The sequence below is a fragment of the Sorex fumeus genome, unplaced genomic scaffold, assembly GCF_029834395.1.
Source record: "Sorex fumeus unplaced genomic scaffold, SorFum_2.1 ptg000035l, whole genome shotgun sequence".
Taxonomy (NCBI): domain Eukaryota; kingdom Metazoa; phylum Chordata; class Mammalia; order Eulipotyphla; family Soricidae; genus Sorex; species Sorex fumeus.
Window position 1 is genome coordinate 38,612,143 of NW_026606092.1, and position 7,775 is coordinate 38,619,917.

Genomic DNA, 7,775 nt, shown 5'->3' on the forward strand with positions numbered 1-7,775 from the left:
TATTGTTTTGCTTTTGTGGTGCAGGCAATGGAACTAGGGCCTAGGCAATTGCTCTACAACTATGAGCCACACCCTGGTCCACAACTTAACCATTTTCATTTTTATTTTATTTATTTGTCTTTTAAAAACATTAACGCAGGCATTTTCAGAGATGCACAAGGCAAGAGAATAACATAATAAACCCCTTTGTCCCCCATGTCTGATATTGCACAGGGCAACTTCTAGCTTGATTTGCCATTTTTAAAGATCTCCTCTATCAAAATGGGTCAGCAGCTGGTTCGATCCTTATAACTGTATTTGTATGTAAGAAATGCGTGTTTCATTAGAAATGTTTTACTTTTGTAGTACTAACTGATTCACGTAGGTACCCATCTTCTAAGATTCCTCAGGAGATACAAATGGTGGTTTGTGTTTAGAGAAATCCCTTTGTTATCCAAAGAAATTCTTTGTTATTCAACGAAATTTCTGGACCTTAAGCACACTTATTATAGAGTAAGTAGAAAAGCACTTTCAAGAAAAGACTCCTCAAAGATGAAAAGGCTTCCCTCCTTTACTCCTCTCTCCTCTCCTCTCCCCTCCCCTTCTTTCTCTTTTCTTCTCCACTGTCCTCCACTGTTTATCCTTCCCCTCTATCATCCTCTCCCTTTTCTTTCCCTTTCCCTCCCCCCTTTCCCTCCCCCTCCCTTCCCCTCCTCCTCTCTTCCCCTTCCTCTCCCCTCCCCCTCTCCTCCCCTCCCCTCCCCTCCCCTCCTATCCTCCTCTCCTCTCCTCTCTCCTCTCCTCTCCTCTCCTCTCCTCTCCTCTCCTCTCCTCTCCTCTCCTCTCCTCTCCTCTCCTCTCCTCTCCTCTCCTCTCCTCTCCTCTCCTCTCCTCTCCTCTCCTCTCCTCTCCTCTCTCCTTCTTTCCCCTTTCCTCCTGTCCTCTCTCCTCCACCTCTCCTTCTCCCTCTATGCCACTGTGGTACCTCATTGTTTTAAACAAGGGAGGCAAATTTATATATTAAAAGTCTATCCTCTGGTTATCACAATATCTAGTGTATTTCTGACTCCTCAGGCCATTTGAAAGGAACAAGTTTAGATTGAAAAGATGACATCATTGGTGAAATTAAAAGCTCACTGAGAGTTTACTTTATAGAGGTGAAGGGGGGGCAATTCTCCAGGGGGAAATGTCTGCAAGGATATCACGAGGAACTCAGAGGAAAATATTATGTTCTAACCTTTTAAAAATTAATCCAACTATTAGCAGGGATCCCGACTGTATTTCAGCCAAGCCATAATCTGAAAGGTATGATGATTAAACCAAGACAAATGCAGTGTCATAAGCAAATGTCATGCCATAGATTTACCTACCAACAAGACACTGGCATGGTTCAGGTCAGAGGTTAATTAAAGACATTGAAAGGTCACTATGTGATTAGGTGAAAGCAGAGTTTTAATAGGGCATCAGTCCGACCTACTCTGACAGAAGATTTATGCCAGCCGCGATGACACTGCCTCGAATCCTGCTGATAACAAGAGCCTCAATATTGGACTGAACAGAATGATGAATGGAGCACATATCTCCTCACACTTCTCATTACAAGCTCTTTCACTCCTGGTGGCACTTAGCAGCGTTTATTTACTGGGGTTTGAAGGTGTTGGGACAGCAGAACAGTATATCTAATACTTTTAAATGTAGACTTGTGATATAAAAATGAAACAAGAGATAAGATTAGGTCTTTGAATAATTGTGCAGCTTTTCTTCCAAGATTATATTCACTAGTACTAACATTATTTTTCCTTCCTAATGTTCTGGTGTGTGAACAGTTCAAGAAAATTAATTGTCTGAGGCAGAAGGTCAGAGGGAAAAAAATTACTGATAAGCATTAAACATGTTATAAAATAGCACCTCACCACATTTTGCCTTCAGCCCTCAGGACCGAACAAAAGATAATATAAAAGAAAAGGATATACACATTTCCCACTGCGCCATATTTAAGATTGCTTAAATATCCTCCTTATTTGGATTCGATTAGGTAAAGGATCTAGAAAGAAAGCCAAATTAATGAAAAATAAATAAAGATAAAACAAACAACTTATAATATTGTGCAGCCGAAAGCAAATATAAGAGAAACTAAACCCCTGATGAATAATGTTTACTTTTCCATGAAACTCCTTCTCAACATGTTATATATTTATCAAACCACTAGAGTGTAAATTCTATGAAAAAGTCCTATCATCTCTCAACCAGTAGACACCACAGAAATTATAACTACAGAAAAGTGTATTATAAAAAGGCTACAGTGGTTTTTTTCTTCAAACATAGCTTCTGAAGAAATATCACAATAGAAAAATCAGGTTCTTTCTGCTTGGGCCACTAACCAGGGCCAGGCCATGGGAGAATCATATCACATCTAACCCCAAGTAGTCAGTCCCCACATTGATTTTGAAACTAGTGAATGGCACTGGTGGAGCTGGAAACTTGCTGAAGGGGGGCTAAGAATATTTCTTTGCCTTCTCTCAGTCAACTGCATTAGTGGGCAGAGAACAAATTTAAGGTAGGCTTTTGTAAATGAATAATCCATCTCAGCCCCCACAAACCTGTGGAGACATGAGAATGCAGATTCTGTCAGAATGGCATCTATCACTTAAACCATTAGGACTCACTTTTTGGGCACTGAGCAATTCTGAGTGGCGGATTCAACCCCACCTGGGTGTATAAAAGCTGCTAATAAGGAGGAGGATTTCTTTGTTGGCTTTGCAAAGAGCCTTCTTTCAATCATTTTCAACTTGGGATTTCCATTTACCCTGATAAATGTTATCTAGAAAAGTCTTCAGAATAGGTAATATGGCCCTGCAAAGAGCTTCACATTCATTCCAGTCTAAACCATTGAAGGCTTGTCTATTAGGCAACTTCCAGTATAATAGTTCAAAAAGTGCCCAGCAATCTTGCTCAGGGCCATCGGTCTTGGTCAAGACACTAATTTCACTCATATGTAGAGGCCAAGGGACCCTTCGGAGGACTGGATGAATGACCATCAGAGATTACAGTCACCCGTTTTTGCTAGACCCCATTATGTTAGCACTCAGAGCCTTCAGTAATGTGTATACCTCAGTGTGCTTTTCAAGTGTTTGGACTCAGCATACTGAGTGTTGGGAATAGTAGATTGGAATTGTATTAAGATGATATAAGTTGTGTCTAGAGAGGAAATATTTTCTGAGTTATCCGGAAGAAATACATGGTGGTTCTCCTGAGGCTTATTTTACTGGCAGAGAAAATTGGAAGATAACCTATAAAATCTTATTTTTGTTTCTCATTTCAAATTACTAGACTAAAATGGTACATAAATAAAATAACATTTTCTATTTTCTCAGCTTTGGTATCACAAATATCTTAAAGAGAATTTTTGGGAAAATTGTGCTCTTAGAAAATCAATGCTTGGGACATTGGTGGAGGGATGTGACAGTGCTAGTGGATTTGGAGCTGGAACATTGAATGCCTAAAAGTTTTGTAAATCATGATGACTAAATAAAAAATCAATAAAAATTGGTTGATTAATTATCTAATGTTTATTGATAACCCAATCTGTACTAGGTATTATGAAATATTTTAAGAAGAAAAAATCATAGAACTTACATTTAGAGGACTTAAAATTCATTGAGAAGACATACAAAAACATAAAAGTCAGAGTCTTAGCACCAAACAAGAGGACATCTAAGTATGAAAGAAATGATATAGCCCGAAGTTTTGCAATTTTTTGGTAAAGAATAAATTGTAATTATGTTATATTTGTCTGCTAGGTCACTTATCCAACTATTCAGTTCTGCCCTTGTAGAGATAAAGGAATTAGAGATTATATATAAATGAATGGGTATAGTTATGTTTCAATAAAATTGTATTTATAAAATTGATAGTAGACTGAATTTGGATGGACATCCATGCATTACTGACCTGAGTATAGACACTGTATATTGCAATACTTAAGGGCATAAGGGAGTGTTTCAGTGAGTGAAAAGGGACATCTTCACATAGTAACAGTAATTTAAGAGTACACGGGAATCAGGATATTATAATTAGAGGAGGTATTCTTGTAATAACACTGTAAACAAATCTTTGGGTAAGGTTGAAGTAGGGATAAACATAGAAAAGACATCTTGTCTATGAAATATTCCAAGAGGAGGGAATAGTCTCGTTTTTGACAAACATGGCCAAGAGATTAAATGCATAAATTAAATCCTGAGATTAGATCCAAAAACTATGGTGCATGAGGTACTTATTAACTTCCGCCCTCCTACAAAGTTATTTTCCAGCGCATTTCTTTCTGCAGGTTTGTGTTTTTTCCTATTTGTAAAAAATGGTTTGGGGGCCCCACACGGATGTGCTCAGAGCTGATTCCTGCCTCTTTGCTCAAGGATCACTCCTCGGGTGCTCTGGGGACCATCTGGAGTACCTGGGATCGAACCCAGGTTGGACACAAGCTAAGCAAGTACTCTACTCACTGAGCTACCTCTCTAGCCCAGGATTCTTTTTTCAAGTTCTATGGCACAGAGATGACATCCCATAGAAAAAATAAACAAACTATGGGTATTATAACGTTTTTGGGGGGAGGTGCTATTTCCTTTGTCTTGTTAATAGCTACACACCAATTCAAATGTTGGAAGTAGTAGCTCTGAAAGTCTGTGTGTCTGATGACAAAAGCTCTTAGTCAAACCCTTATGTAAACAAAAAAGGTGGCAATTAAAAACTTCTTAACCCAATTTAAATTTAAAACTTTTTAAAATTAAGGTAACATTGATTTACAAATTGTGTTTATTTTAGGGACATTATTTTATACCTCTTTAAAATGTTACCATACCACATCCACCACAGTTCACTGGGTCCCTTCCTGATTTGATCGCTCCCATCTCTGGCCATACTGGTAATCTTTGTTCTGCTGGCTGAGTACAAGGGTTTGTTTCCGTTGTACATACTATTCTCTTTGCTTTGCTTCTCTATATAAGAGAATGAGTCAGATCTTTTGGCATTTGTTTTTATAATTTTGACTTATTCTACTTAGAATGATGCCCTCGAGATTCATCCATGTTGTTGCAAGACAAGATTTCAATTTTTCATGATTCAGTGTACATCCTTGTGATAAATGTCATATCTTCTTTATCCACTCCTCTTTTTTCAAATTTTTAAAATTTATTTATTTATTTTTTTAAAATCACCATGAGATACAGTTACAAAGCTTTCATGTTTGAGTTTCAGTCATACAATAATTGAACACCCATCCCTCCACCATGTTTGAGTTTCAGTCATACAATAATTGAACACCCATCCCTCCACCATGTTTGAGTTTCAGTCATACAATAATTGAACACCCATCCCTCCACCAGTGTACATTCTCCACCACCAATGTCCTCAGTATCCTTTTCATCCCCCATTCCACCCCTTCCCCTGCATCTATGGCAGACAATTTCCCTCTTACTCTCTCTCTACTTTTGGGCATTAAGGTTTGCAATACAGATACTGATAGGTCATCATGTTTGGTCCTTTATCTACTTTCAGCACACATCTCCCATCCTGAACTATCCCCCCAACCATCACTGACTTAATAATCCCTTCTCCATTCCAGCTGCCTTCTCCCCCAGCTCATGAGGGAGGTCTCCAACGTGGAGCAATCTTCCTAGCCCTGTCTTTACTGTCTTTGGGTGTTATCAACTCCTCTTTTGTTGGACACTTGGATTGTTTCCAAATCTTATCTATTGAAACTAATGAGATAATGAACATAGGTGTACATTTATCTTCCATGTTAGTAATTTTGTGTTCTGTAGACAGATACATAGTTGAATTACTAGACCATATTGCAGATCCACTTTTTATTCCTTTGGGTTTGGGGGGGTTACACCCAGCCATGCTCAGGAATTACTCTTGACTCTACACTCAAGGTTTATTCCTGGCAGTGTGCAAGGTATTATTTGTGTGCTGGGAATCGAACGTGGGTCAGTCAAATGCCTGGTAAGTGACCTACCTGCTGTACTGCTACACTATCTCTCTGGTACCATCAGATCTACTTTTAAGAAGATGTAGATTCCTTCTTTTTGTTTTTTGGTTGTTTATTTTTGTACCACATCTGACAGTGCTCAGGAGTTACTCCTGGAAAACATGGAGGGCCATATGGGATGAGGACGATCAAACCTAGGCAGCTGCATGTGAGGCAAATGTCCTTTCAGCTTATACTATTGCTCTGACCCCAGAAGATGTATCTTGAGAAATCTGTGTACTATTTTCCATAGAGCCTGAGCCAATTTGAATTCTCACCAAGAGTTTATGAAGGTTCCCTTTTCTCAAAGGGTGGTCATGTTTAAGTTAAAAATTTGATTTCCGTAGGCAAGAAAGTAATATTTTTCAGCAGCTGAGTGTATATTTGCTCAAGCGGGCCCAGTAACGTCTCCATTGGAGACTTTGTTGTTACTGTGTCTGGCATATCGAATACTCTCGGTAGCTTGCTGGGCTCTCCTAGAGGGGCGGAGGAATCGAACTCGGGTTGGCCATGTTGGCCGCTTGTAAGGCAAATGCCCTACCGCTGTGCTATCGCTATTTTATTGTAGTTGAGGCAATGTGGTTGTAATGGTGTTAATGTTTATGTTTTAGTTGTACAAAGCCACTTCACCAACACTGAAAGATAAAATGTCCATGACCACTGTCCTTGTGTCAATTATAACCCACCTTTTTTCCCTGGAAACCTTTGTTTTGTTTTTAAAGTTCCCCAAACAGCAAACTTTGCTCTGTCTTTAAGGTTCAAGGATTGTTATAATTTAATACTATCTATTCCATTGCTTCGTTTCTTTATATGCTTGACATTATCTGGTATTTTAGTGACTTACTTCACTTAATATGGTACCCTCTAGCTCTAGTCTCATTGTAGCAAAAGACAAGATTTCATATTTCTCTACAGCTGAGTAATGTTACACTGTTACACATAACACAACTTTTTTATCCACTCATCTTTCATTGGATATTTGAGTTGTTTTCATATCTTGGATATTGTAAATAAGCAACAGAAGGAACATAGCTATGCATATATATTTTTTGAGTACACATTTTTGCATATTTGGAATAGATACCAAGGAATAGGGCTTGAGTGATAGCACAGTGGGTAGAGCATTTCCCTTGCATGTGGCTGACCTGAGTGACCCAGGTTTGATTCCCTGGCCTCTCTCGGAGAGCCCGCCTAGCTACTGGGAGTATCTTGCCTGCTGGGCAAAGCTTGGCAAGCTACCCATGACATATCTGATATGCCAAACACAGTAACAGCAAGTCTCACAATGGAGACATTACTGGGCCTGCTTGAGCAAATGGATAAACAACAGGAGGACAGTGCAGTACAGTGCTACCAAGGAATAGGATTTCTTGGTCATGTGGAGTTCCATTTAAAAGCTGAACCAGTTTGTATTCCCACTGACAGTAAGCTGGAGTTCCTTTTCCATTACTCCCCCACCCCTGCAGGTTATTTCTGGCCCTTTTCGACATATGCTGTTTTCAGTGGTGTGAGATAATATCTCACTGTTTTAATTTGCTTTTCCTTAATAATAAGGAAAGATGAGCACTTTTTCATATGCTTATCAGGTTTCATTATGTCTTCTTCTGGGGAAGTATCTGTTAATGAGCTCTCCTGATTATTTGATGGGGTTGTTTTTCTGTTGTTGTTTTGAACTTTGTTGACTTTAGGTTGACCTTGTGACCACTCACTACCGAGAGTATCTCGCCCACACAGCAAAGCCTGGCAAGCTATCCATTACCTATTCCATATG